The sequence below is a fragment of the Canis lupus genome, chromosome X (genome assembly GCF_048164855.1).
Source record: "Canis lupus baileyi chromosome X, mCanLup2.hap1, whole genome shotgun sequence".
Classification (NCBI taxonomy): Eukaryota; Metazoa; Chordata; class Mammalia; order Carnivora; family Canidae; genus Canis; species Canis lupus.
In genome coordinates this window covers 104,351,034-104,364,854 of record NC_132876.1, presented here as the reverse complement: position 1 = coordinate 104,364,854, position 13,821 = coordinate 104,351,034, and the positions used below count along the sequence as shown (strand labels likewise).

Below are 13,821 nucleotides of genomic sequence, written 5' to 3'. Positions count from 1 at the left end.
GTATGGGAATGTTGTTAGTGAAATTTTTACGAAACAATTTGGAAAAGGCTCACCAGTGCATTGAGGAAACTGTTCTAAATTGGCCAAGAAATGGAAAAAGTGAACAAGTTCAGACTGATCCTTGCCCCTCTCCAGCTGCTTGATTTCCATAGGGAGGCTGCTCTGTTGATTCTCCATTATCAAATGAGCCTTGGTTTTTCCCTTTTTCCCCTCTCAACCTTGGAGCAATCCTAGCTAGAATTTTGCTTCACTGCCAGATATTCTTTGGGAGCAGAGGTTGCTCACTTTATATAATAATATTTTACAACTTAACTTGCCTCTTCCCACAGATTACTTCCATAATGAGAAGACCAAGGACCTGTGGATTCTGCAGAACCTTCGTTTGACAAGGTACTGGTGAATGGTGATGCACAGATGGGCTGGGATGAGCTTAATTCATTATTACACACACACTACAGCTTTGTTTATTATTAATGACATGGCAGACATTTTCCTTAGCTCTGGAACTGAAAAAAGCAATAACCCCACCATAAGGGAGACAGGAATGGGAAGATAATAAATATTTATCACCAAATCTCTCTTTCCTAGCAACCACAAATGGAGGAGGAAATGAGCATCTAATTTTTTTGAGAGCCAGTGCCAGGAAAACAAAAGCTTTAAAAAAATTTCATTAATCAAGCAGATTGATTGCTGTGGGTTCTAGAAATCTCAATACAGTTTTTTAATGGAGGGAGATGCAATGATTGAGCACAGTTGAGACACTCTTGGATACCTGCAATCTTGGCCAGATGCCACTTGCAAAAATGACTGTCATCTATCAAGAGTATTAAATAATACAATCTGGTGGCTCTGTTCACAGAATAGTATTATTTTGTTTGTTTTTCTGAGCTAAATACACAGTATAGCAACAGAGTTATAAAATTGCATTGTCTCACACAGCATATGAGTTTGCATTTCAGAGAATTTACTAATACACTGGAATTGTGTTTTAAAGATTATGTCTAAGTCGAGATGTGTTATGCACTTTTTTTTTTTTGGCTTTTTTAAGTATGGTATAGTGTCCTTGAAAGAGTACAAGGTCTTCAAACTCTGTGAGGAGGACAACTCAGCTTCTCTAGGACCGGAAACCAATTTCCTCCATGTATGCATTTCACTGCCATTGTTTAATGCTAAATAGGAAAAGACAGAGCTAATATACGCTTCTAGTCCTATCACTGTAAGTAGTGATCCATGTGACTGAATAGATTCAAAGTCTGAGCCTCTGGGCCTCAGCTTCTTTGTTTGATAAATAAAGGGATTGAAAGAGAAACTTCTGGGGCACCTGGATGGCTCAGACAGTTAAGTGTCTGCCTTTGGCTTAAGTCATGATCCCAGGATCCTGGGATCTAGCCCCGCGTTGGCAGGGAGCCTGCTTCTCCCTCTCCCTCCACCCCGCACCTCGTGTGTGCATGTGTGCACTCTCTCTTTCTCTTTCTCTCTTAAGTAAATAAATAAAATCTTAAAAAAAAAAAACTCCTTGAGACCCCTTCTTGTAGTAGAACTCTGACCTTACAACTCCATGGCTAGCCTTGGTTTTCTTATCTGAATTCCGAGCCTTGGCCACCCATATAACTCCAGCATCAAGACCGTCACAAATATATATATATATATATATATATATATATGTTTTGTATTTGTGATGTATTTGTGATCTTACTCCTTTTTATCTTCTTTTTTATTCACCTGAGCTATATTTTATCTTTCTTTGATATTATTTGACTGATAAACCATGAAATGACTCTGGTTTGGCACGTCTCAGTGGATACATAACTTTAATGAAGCAAGCAGCACAAGTGTCCACTGACTTTGTTTTGTGGCCATTGTCTGTTGGGTGATGTTTATACCTGGTTCAGCCTGTGGAGCTACATCCTCCCTGAATGAGGAAGGAATCCTGAGGAAGTCATCTTACAGCTGCCTTCACAAAGGAGTAGGAAGACAAAAGGAACAATTGATAGAGAGGAGGGTGAAAACAAAATTCATTAGTTCTAACCATCTCTTGTTCAGCCTCTGTGACCTAATGCCCTTCCTAGGTGTTATATGTAGAAATGTCTTAACCTTGTGCAGTATTTGTCTTGGTGCACCGAAGACAAAGGTATATACTGCACACGTTTTGTGTACCAGATTAGACATTCTCAGTATCTTGGATTCAATAATCATTGGGCCAGATTTCATGGGGTGAATGAACTACTCAGCACAGCAGATAATGCATTTCCCATTTTCCTAACTTTGTTCCTGACCATGATGATGCTATTTAATGCCCCGGAGATACAATTTACTAAATGATACACTAGTAGCCAGAACAAGTTAATAAACTTCTCCAAATGTCTACCTTCTACCCAGGAAGCAACTAATTCCTCATATTATCACCTCCAATATATTATAGAAATGTCAGTATGAGCATCACTATCAACACTTTGCTCTTACAGCTTCTTTGTTACACTATTGAGATAGGACTTCCTCTATCTGCAAAAGGGGCTCATTTGTAGAAAGAAGGCATATCTGCCTCTATGGATTGAGCTAGATTTCTAATTTGTAATAATGCATTTTTAAATGTCCTAACTCTTCTTGAATTTAGTACCATGAGAGAGTACTTAATGATATTATCCATGACGATCATTGGACCAAAATGCGCATCTTTAATAGTACATTTTCGTAGTTGGTAAATTTAAATGAGTTTATTCTCTAGCATTCATTCAAATACCTGTACAATTCTGGACCAGTATTCTGTGCAGCTCTTGCATTTTCAAGATTCATTTTCTAATCAGTGAAATCATTTACCTCTCTCAGATGCTAGGCTAGCAGTAATGGAGCTGAGAGAGTTGTTAACTATGACACTCTGCCTTTTATCTCATCTTTCTGGGAAAGGCAGGAAAAAAAATTGCCTTAGCCTCATCTTTTTTCACCCAAAGAGGAAACAGACACTAATCAACATTCATTTCTGCCCCCAAATTCAGCAACTCAGTCGTCCACAGTGTCATAGTGCTGTCTGTCACATGGGCTTCTAATCACGAAGTCTTCTTAAAAGAATGACCAGGAGCTTTGGTGTGTATAACAGGTGTGATCTGGTGCACTGCCCAGGACCATTTCACTTCTTCCTAAGGGAGGAATGATAACGATGGGCAAAGTGGTGGCATCTCTCTTTAAAATTCCCATCATACAGTGTGACTTAGAGCCTTGCAAAATACTAGACAGTATGCTCTGCTTTTACAGCGATAAAATCAATATGTTTGGAAAGATTTACATTTTCATCAAGGAAAGGAACATGGCAGATTTAGGCTTCCAGCAATTTATTGCATGTGACAATGTTGGCAGGAATGATTTAAGGAATTGAGAAATCACTGACCCTCTAAAATGCTTTAGGAGAGCAATATTAGAAAACTAGATGAGGTGATAATCTGTATTAATTTATAGTTGTCTAGCATTTTTTGAGAGTGCCATATAGAAGCCAAATTTTTATGCATGTCTCTTTTAAGTTATTTGCGCATTTGTGAAATGTAGAAATTGGGAAAGGCAGGACCATGAAATTGACAGTGTCTGTCTAACTCTATCTGAAGTCAGTTCCATCTTGTCTTGTCACATCTTTCACATTAAATCTGACTGTTCCCAAATATCTTTCACCAATTTCTAGTGGTAACCAAGGAAACACAGTAAAGGGGACCCATCTCTCTAAGGATTGGCTCACTAGAATTTCTACTTCTGTTAGAATTTCTGTCTTCTCATAATTTCTTATGGTTAGATTAAAAGTTTACTTTTGATTTTTACCTTTGGAAAGGCCACGAGAGGGTGTAAAAAATTATTGTTTTAAAATAATTTGATTTTGCCAAAGGGCTCCATGATCAGATTGATCATTATCTGACACTTTGAGAAGTTCAAGCAGTTGTTTATTATTCATCCTAATAGAAGGGACTAGAGACATGACTAATAGAAATCCACATATAGCCCACAGATTATTACAGTTTGTTTTTTCATGAAAAATTACAGCATTTCCATTTAAAATGTCTATTAATTAATTCTTTATTTGAGAGGGAGAGAGACAGAGACAGGGAACATGCAAGCCTGCAGGCATGAGCAAAAGGGAGGGGCAAAGGGAGAGGGAGAGAATCTTAAGTGGAAAATATGCCCAGTGTGGAGCCTGATGTGGAGCTTGATCTTACGACCCCAAGGTCATCACCTCAGCTGAAAGATCAAGAGTCAGAGGCTTAACTGAGCCAGCCAGGTGCCCCTCATTTAAAATGTTTTAAATAAGAGGTCTGGACATCTACCCATACTTGCAACATCTTCTTTTTCCTCTGTTCTAGGTGAGGTGTCCCCTTTTGGAGTTTTATAGTGCTATATCCTCTCTGTTCCTAGTTCTTACTGTTGCTGTGTTTTTCATCTATTGATTATTGTCTGTCTATGCTTCATGAGGACAGGAACAGAGTCTGTTCCTGTTCATCATTGTGTTCCCTGTGGTCTTAAGCAGTGCGTGGTACTGAGTGGGCTATCACTCTTTTGACAAATGAATGGAATGAACATGGTACAGTCATCATATTTCATAACAGTCTTGTTTATGAAATAACAAGTTAAGACATCCTTTTTAGTAAAAAAATGTAATATGTCTTCTTTTGATTACAATATGATTACAGACATTTTGGAAAATATGAAAAAAGAAAACATGCAGGGATGGAGAAATTAATGTTTTGGTGTATATGCTTCTAGTAACTTTTCTTTATCTGTATTCACCCATATATAAGCATATTTCTTCGGTCCCACCACTATGCAAAATACTGTTGTAAACTGCTTTTCATTCTAATGGTATATTGTTTTCCCATTTTGAATTCTTTTTCTATCACATTATTTTATTGACTGTAAAGTGTTCCTTTAAATGGCTTTGCTATGATATATTTCATGAATTTCTCCATAATGGAATGTGGGTACCACAAAGTGTGGTGTGGAATGAACATTTAGTTTCTAATCCTGCTTGCTTTTTATATAAGAAAGAAATTAGACTTTGTTATTATTCAGTATACAAGTTGACATAGCTGCCTCCAATCAGTTCACATATGGGACGATTCTGAGTTCTGTTTGGCTAAGGGGATCCAGGAGGAAGGGAGAATCCCAAAGGGGCTTGATGGTGACTCACTCATTTGTTGTTTGAGTCTTTCATGGATTTCACTTGATTTGTGTCTTGTTCAGGGAATTATAGATTATATGTTAACCATATTATATATTAGCTTGTCTGTTGGCCTCCAAATGGACCAGTAGATTAGAAGAAATTTTACTAAGAAACTGAGGATTAAGAGACTACTCTGAAGGCAAGACTAAGCAAACCATAAGAAAATGGCAGAGTTGACTCTTATTTTTTGTGTGACTTCTTCCTTAGCCTCATTGTAGAGTGTGAACAATGATTCCTAATTAGATCTGACAGTAGACTACTTCCTACTATTTAAGTGCATGCACCCATTCACACACACACACACACACACACCCTATATCTTCAATATAAAGTCAATGGTTTGTTACCCAAAGGATGCAAAAATATAGATTTGAACAGGTACATGAACCCCGATGTTTATAACAGCATTATCAATAATAGCCAAACTATGGAGAAAGCCCAAATGTCCATCAACTGATGAATGGATAAAGAAGATGTGGGGTGTATATATATATATATACACACACACACATTTATATGCAGCATATAAATATACATAATGGAATATTACTAAGCCATCAAAAACAATGAAATCTTGCCATTTGCAACAACATGGATGGAGCTAGAGGGTATTATGCTAAGTGAAGTAAGTCAGTCAGAGAAAGACAAATACCATATGACCTTACTCATATGAGAAATTTAAGAAAGAAAACAGATGAACATATGGGAAGGGGGAAAAGATATAAAGGAGAGCGGGTAACAAGCCCTAAGAGACTCTTAACAATAGAGAACAAATTGAGGGTTGATGGGAAGGATGTGGGTGGGGAATGGGCTTGATAGGAGTTGGGTATTTTTAAAATGAATCTTTAGTTTTTTAAAGATTTAATATTCATTTTTAGAGAGAGAGAGAGAGCAGCAGAGGGAGAGAGAGAGAAAAATCCTCAAGCAGACTCCCTGCTGAGCATGGAGCTTGATGTGGAACTTGATTCCAGGATCCTGAGATCATGACCTGAGCTGAAATCAAAAGTCCGATGCTTAACCAACTGAACCACCCCGGCGCCCTGGGTGATGGGAATTAAAGAGAGTACTTGTTGTGATGAGCATTGGGTATTGTATGTAGGTGATGAATCACCGAATTTACTTCAGAAACCAATATTGCACTGTATGTTAACTACTAAAATTTAAATAAAGCCAATAACATCATCGTCTGAACACTATGTGAGAAAGTAACTGCTTTTTAAAAAACACATTTGTGTAATGGAGAGTGCATTTGGGAATGTTTCCTTCCTCATTGAGATTTTTGTCACTGAAAAGTAATTTCACACACATACACGCACACACACATTGGGGACAGAATTTTTCAACACCTTCAAAATTTTTTCAGAAGAGAATTTTGGTGGGACTTATAATAATAGTTTGCGAAAGATATAAAGATTTGGCACATCCTGAATAGTTTGCAAGAATAAGTGAATATCATTAAGGAAGGTAGAAATTTACTGGTCTATTTGCCCCTGAAGCCATTGTATATAATTGGTTATTGGGAATAGAAAGCAAGTATAATGATTTGGTAAGCATGGGCAATGATGCATTTCTTTCATTTCTAAGTACATATTTGTATGATATGTCTTTAAAGTTTGGCTATTAAAACTAAGAATTATAATAAACTGAACTTAGAATCAGAACTTCATATTGCTACATTAGAGGGTGTTAAACTAAGACTTAAAAAGATGAAGCATATTCAATCATATCGCTTTTCCCAGAACAGTTATAGTATGATAATATTTTGGAGAGAGAAACAAGTTTTTGGTACCATTAAGAAATGACATAAAAATTACTTCAAAATATTGCTTTTACAATGTTTATCCCTTTTAAAATAATTTCTCTTTTGGAGAAAGCCATGATGTATATGACATTTTCAGTTCTACACATATGTTTATTATAAGTAAATTAAATTAACTTCAACCTACTGAAGATACTATATTATTTAATGATGAGTCTGCAATAAATATTTGGGATCACTTCCCTACACAAAATAGAAATAGAGTAGGCAAGAAATGGGATAAAGACTGCCAAAGAGATTATAATTTGTAATTATATGCAGAACTAATCACACCAATTCTAATAAAATGTCCTGCTCAGCAACTTGAAGCCTTCACAATTTATAGCAAAACACATTATCTCTTTGGGCATTGGAATTAAAGCCAGATACACCTTGGATCTTTCCATCGTAAGATCCAGTCAACTCAAGGTCTTGATTTTTGATCCCTGAGACATTGCCTCTTTAACTGTAAATTCCTTCACTTTCCTATATGTGTGGAATGTGGTCTTCACGTGGTCTCTTATTCCCTTCTGTTTACACCTGTTTACACTTGTTCGTCTACACTCAGCAGCTTCGAAGCCTCCATAAACATCCTAAACTTTCTGGCCTCTTTGACCAGTGCAAGGTTGTGTGTTTTTCCAAGCCTCACTCACCCCGACTCCTGCTTTCTACCTAGAAAAGTTATGGTAAGCATCTGTTTATTCGAAGCTGCCAAACTGCCTTTCAGAGTGCTTGTGCCATTTTGCATTCTCACCAGCAGTGTGTGAGTTTCAGTTGCCTTGCATCCTTATCAGCACTTGAATATTTTCAGGTGTTTTGTTTTAGTCATTGCTTACCCCCCCCCCCGCCACCCCCCCAGCTTTATTGAGTTATAATTGACACATAACACCTACAAATGTAAGGTGTACATGGTACATGCTGATGACTTGGTATATGTATATATTGCAAAATCATGACCTCAATAAGGTTAGTTAATGCATCCATCACTTCACATAACTGCTATTTTTTTTTATAATGGAAAAATTTAAGATCTACTGTCTCAGCAACTTCCAATCATATAATATTTTATTGTTAATAGTAGTCACCATGTTGTATATTAGGTCCCCAGAAGTTATTTATGTTGAAACTGGAAGTTTGTTTCCTTTGACCAACATCTCCCTATTTCCCAGCCCCTGGCAACCACCGGTGTACTCTCTGCTCTTGAGTTCAGCTTTTTAAATTCTTTTTATTTTTTTTAAAGATTTTATTTATTTACTCATGAGAGACACAGAGAGATAGAGGCTGAGACACAGGCAGAGGGAGAAGCAGGCTCCTCGCAGGGAGCCTGATGTGGGACTCGATCCCCAGACCCCAGATCAGTCTGCCCTCAGTCGAAGGCAGACACTCAACTGCTGAGCCACCCAGGTGTCCCTGAGTTCAGCTTTGTTTTTAGATTCCACATGGAAGTGGAGGTATACAGTATAGGTCTTCCTGTGTCTGACTTATTTCACTTAGCATAATGCCCCCAGGGTCCGTTCATGTTGTCGTAAATGGTAGGATTTCCTTCTTTTTATGGATGAATATTTTTTATTGCATATACAGACCACATTTTCTTTTTTTTAAGATTTTATTTATTTATTCATGAGAATACACAGAGAGGAGATCGAGAGAGAGGCAGAGACACAGGCAGAGGGAGAAGCAGGCTCCATGCAGGGAGCCAGACGCGGGACTCGATCCCGGGTCTCCAGGATCACGCCCTGGGCTGAAGGCAGCGCTAAACCACTGTGCCACCTGGGCTGCCCCAGACCACATTTTCTTTATCCACTCATCCATCCATGGAAACTTAGGTTGTTTCCATGTCTTGGCTCTTTTTTGAATATTAATACTGCAGTGAACATAGGGGTACAAATATCTCTTTGAGTCAGTGATTTAATTTCCTTCAGATAATATACCCAGAAGTGGGATGTTGGATCATATGGCAGTTCTATCTTTAATTTTTTGAGGACTCTCCATACTGTTTTACACAGTGGTTACACCAATTTCCATTCCCATCAACAGTTCACAAGTGTTCCCTTTTACTCACATCCTCATGAGCATGTGTTAAGGCTTATCTTTTTGGTCATAACTTTCCTAATTGGTGTGAGGTGATAACTCGTGGTTTTGCCTTGCATTTCTGTAATGACTAGTGATATTGAGCATCTTTTTATGTGTTGTTGGCTATTTGTCTGTCTTCCTTAGAAAGATGTCTATTCAGGTCCTCTGCCTATTTTTAAAATCAGGTTCTATCTTTTTGCTATGGAGCTGTAGGAGTTCCTTATGTATTTTGGATTTTAACCCCCATCCGATACATGGTTTTATAAATATTTTCTCCCCCTTTGTAGGTTGCCTCCTTCTTTTGTTGACTGTTACTGCTTTGCAGAAGCTTTCTTGTTTGATGTCATCTTATTTGTTTATTTTTGCTTTTGATGTCACATCTGAAAAATCATTGTCTAGACCAAATGTCAAGGAGTGTTTCTGAGAGGTGTACTATAGTGTCTGCTGTTTTGGGGTGGAGTGCTTTATAAATGTTAATTAGGTCAAGTTGGTTGATAATGTTGTTCAGGTCCTCTACATCTTAGCTGCTTTGGGTCAGTCCCACACAGGTACAGAGGAGGAATTTGTACACAAAGGATCCCCTTTCCAAAGTTAAGGGAAAGCATCTCTCCTTACCAGGATTCTTCCCATACCCTATGGATCTCAGACGCCCCTCATTATGGCCATTTGGCCAGAAAGACAGCATTTTTCTTCAAGTTTTAATTTCCTGTGCTGCTGCCTTAGAGAGAGAGGAGGAGGGGGCAGAGAAACCAAGAATTTTTCCACAGGATGCACACCATAGATTTCTTTTTTTAAGATTCTTTTGTCGAGAAACATTCTCTTGGAGTTTTGGCTATCGTGCTGATGCATAGGTCCATGACTGAGGTCCTCCACAGAGAAAGGCAAGGAGAGAAAGAAGGAAAAAACCCCAAGAGTTCTTCTCTACTCTTCCACTTGCAAACACCCTTTCCCTGGTTCTCTGATCAGGAATATGGAATTTCTCTTAGAGGTTTGGCTGAAGGATCCGCTGCATGGTTTTGTAACTGGTGTCAAAGCTGAGGGAGATAAGAGGGGGAAATAAGTGGAAAGTCATTACCATATGGGTTGATTTTTAAAATTTGGACTTCTTTCCCTAATTTTCTTGCTGTTGTTTACTTTGCAGAGCTCTCAGGAGGTTGCCTTTTATATTGAAAGTATTTAGTTGTCATTGTTGGGGGAGAGAGACTATGATAGGCTTATTTCAACTTGGCTCACACTACAAGTCCTGATTTGTGTTTTGAAAAGATGATTCTCTGGAGCAAGCTAAGAGGGGATGTAGTGGGGTTAATGCGTAGATCACTCTAATAGTCTAGTTAACAGATGGTGATAGCTTGGATTAGGAAGGTAGCAGCTGAATTGATGAGAAAAGTATGGTTTCAAGAGACATGTAAGAGGCAAAATTAATTGGATTCAGTAAAAAGTTTAAAGCAGGGAATTGAAAGGGAAGTGTAAAAGATGATGCCATAATTCTGGCTTGAGAAAATGGATGGTGGTGGTACCATTTGCTGAGGTAGGAAATACTTGAAGAGGACCACATTTGTGTGTGGAAGGAAGGGCACGGGAGGTGCTGAGTTCAGTTTTGGACATGTAGAGCTTGAGGTGCCCTTGAGACAGCTAGGCCAAATGTCAGGTAGGCAGACGTATGGATACACAGCTTGGAACCTGCAGTGGCTTTGGACCAGAGATTGAAATCTATGAACTATTTGTATAAAGGTGGTAATCAAAATCACAGCTATGATTTTACACCGAGAGAACTGAGAATAAAAGAGGGCCCAATACCACATCTGGAAGAATCCAGATGTTTAATGGCTTAGTAGAGGATAAACTACGAAAAGGAGATTTAGAAGGAACCAACAGAGATCTAAGAAGAAAACAGGAGAAGGGTATGCATCGTAGAAGCCATTGACAGAGTATTAAAAGTTGATTGGATCACAGTGTCTCATGTTCTTGAGATATCAAAGAAGCTGAAGACTGAAAAATGTTCCCTTTGAGTTTAGCAACGTGGATGTCACTAGTGCCTTTAGTAGGAGTAGGAGCAGGAGCCAGATTAGAATGAATTGGAGAAGGAGCAGGAAGTGAACAGATGGATGTCACATGTACAGACGACTCCTGGGGGAAGTTTTGCTCTGAAGCAGAAGATGAAGATAGGGCTCTATTTACTCGGAGGATATGGGTTAGAAGGAGGTTTTTTTTTTTTTAAATGGGAGAAATTTGAGCATGTTGGAGACTTATGGGAATTGTCTTTTTGAGGAAGGGGATTGGATATATCAGAGGAAGAGGGAAGAATTGAGAAGTAAGTTTCAGGGGTGGGTGGCAGAGGAAAATGGGATCCAAAGCATCAAGGGATTGGCCTTATATGGAAGGCAGGCCTCAGTCCTACAGTAAAGGGTCAGGTTGAGGAAAATGCTCAGAATGGGCACGGATGTCCATAGGTTTCCATGTTTGGCCAGAAAGTTGAGGGAGTTCCTGCCTGGTGTCCTCTATGTCATCTGTAAAACAGCGGGTATTGATATCATGTTCTGCAAGTTGAGGGAGAGGTAATGAGTGTTGCATTGGGGGCCACTCTGAAGTTTGAGGGGACAGATGCTATGGTGACTAGGAGAATAAGCTGTTGAAGGAAGTGTGTTAAGGCCCAAATCCTTTTCACTCCATGTTCGGAATACTGAATTTTCAGCCACTGCTCCATACTGGAACTCCTTTTTCCCTGCACGTTCACCTGTGTCATCACCCCTGCGAGGCATGCTTCTGGCGCCTTTGTCTAATGACTTGTCCTCATCCTCCGGGTCTCAGTTTGGATGCCTTTCCTCTGACAAACCTCTGCTGTGGTTAGGTAGAAGAGGTTAGCTGTTCTGGATGTGTGCTTCCAGGGCCACCCTTACCTTGTTTCCCACAGTCCATGTGGGTGCAGTTGCTTGTCTGACTGGTCACCTCTCCTACTCTGAAGTCAGCTCTCCGAGGTTGAGGGCCCACACGATTAGGGGCAATGATAACATGGTTAGCTCTAACCTATAGTACATGGCCTGTCTCAGAATAGGCACACAAGATTCAGTTTCAGAATGAACGTGGAAAATTGACTATGATGAGAGAACTGATCACAGGGCTAGAAGGAGGGTGGCACCTGTCCAGGTGAAAGAGTCTGTACGAAGTGCTATTTTGTGAACTCAGGTACTGGCCCCTTGGCAGCAGAAGCAGGAGGGAAACCATCAGGGAGATGTGAGATTAAGACTCTTCTCTACTGGGGTTAAGGGCCGGGGGTAGTGGGGTGGGGGACACAGACCCATGCTGCCCCCTGATGGTGTGATAGTGCTGGACGGGAGCTGTTGGAGGCGCTCACGGCTGAGGGCACCGCCTTTCTGGACAAGGCTTCTATTTGCACGGGACCAAATGTGGTTGTGAGTGTTGGTGGTTGATATCAACTCTCTTATTTAATATTGCTCATTATTTCAGCAACCTGCGAATAACAGCTGGACTGTGTGGGATGAAAGCAACTTTTCAGTGCAGGCAAACAGATCATGGCAGTTCTCTTGGAGAAATAGCACTTGTTAGTTTTCAAAAATAAATCTGCTTTTTTGTCCTCGTTCTTAAAAAATGCCAAATTGCAAGATGTGCATGTGTGCGTGCGTGTGCGTGCGTGTGTGTGTGTGTGTGTGTGTGTGTGTGTGTAAGATGAGGCCAGGACAAATTTAAACCAAAGGAAATGCTTTAGAGCTAGGCTGCCTCCTCCTCCTTCAAAGGCTGATAAGCACAAATGCCATTTCGGCACTGGATTTACAGTTCCTCTCGTGTATGCCCGGCAAACTCACTTATCTTCAGGGGATACTAGTTCATGGAGAAAACAAGTTCGTACCGGGAAGTTCAATTATTCTCCTAAAATATCAATAGCTTAGCGGTAAGAAAGCCAAAACAACAGGCCCTTTTCTAGATTGGATGGATTCTCAAGACATCTATAAAGGCTTGCTCCAAACAGCAAGAAAGTAATAGCTATAAATGTTACCCAGTGGGCAGGGTTGGGAATGGAGATCGCTCCTCCTGGTCTCCAGTTAGAAAGTGTGACTGGTGCTCCATCACTCACGGCAGGAGCTCCTCTGCCTCAGTTTTCCTTTCCCTTTATTTTAGTTATCACTCTTGCTCTTCATGGCGGTGGGTGCATTTTCCAGGTCTTTGGTCTAGGATTTCTCTTTTGGGTTGTCTCTGGAGTGACTGTCTTCGTTTAGGAGAGCAGCTTGGCGTTTCCCTGGGGAGCCCCTGCCAAACTGGGGAGTTTAGTGTTGCCTGCTCTGCGCCAGTCCTCAGCAGCCCAGTAATGTGATTGGCTGCAAATCCTTGAGGTGAATGGCATTTTGAGGGTTTCTCTTTCATTCTAGACTGCCTAATCAATGTGTTTTGGGGGGACAGGGGGTTGATAATTGAAATCCTTTCTATGAAGCTAGCTGCCTCCATTGGTAGCGCTGCAGGGAGTGTAGTATATGGTGAGGACTTGTGTCTGCCATCACTTTGTCATAGGAGGGCAAAGTGTCTGAAAAAGAGCTTGGCTTTGGAGGAGCCCTGACTTCGCCTTTGAGACTACATGGCTCATTGGGTCTTTCTCCATGGCTATAAGAAATTCGTTTTTAGTATAAGAGGTACACTAAGCGCTTTCATTAATTCCTTTCATATTTGAAAACAGAAAACTGGGAGGGCTTTGGTAAGCCATACATGTATCTGATATGCAGTTACACAGAACTCTTACAAATGAAAG

General features: G+C 39.9%; 1 long non-coding RNA gene across 1 annotated transcript in view; it reads left to right on the top strand.

Moving 5' to 3' along the window:
- Positions 1-224: 224 nt before the first annotated feature.
- Positions 225-13,821, top strand: part of LOC140627481 (uncharacterized) — a 56,967-nt gene continuing 43,370 nt past the window's right edge. Inside the window, exon 1 of the long non-coding RNA XR_012026196.1 lies at positions 225-390. This is a non-coding gene — a long non-coding RNA (uncharacterized lncRNA). The remainder of the gene's footprint in view (positions 391-13,821) is intronic.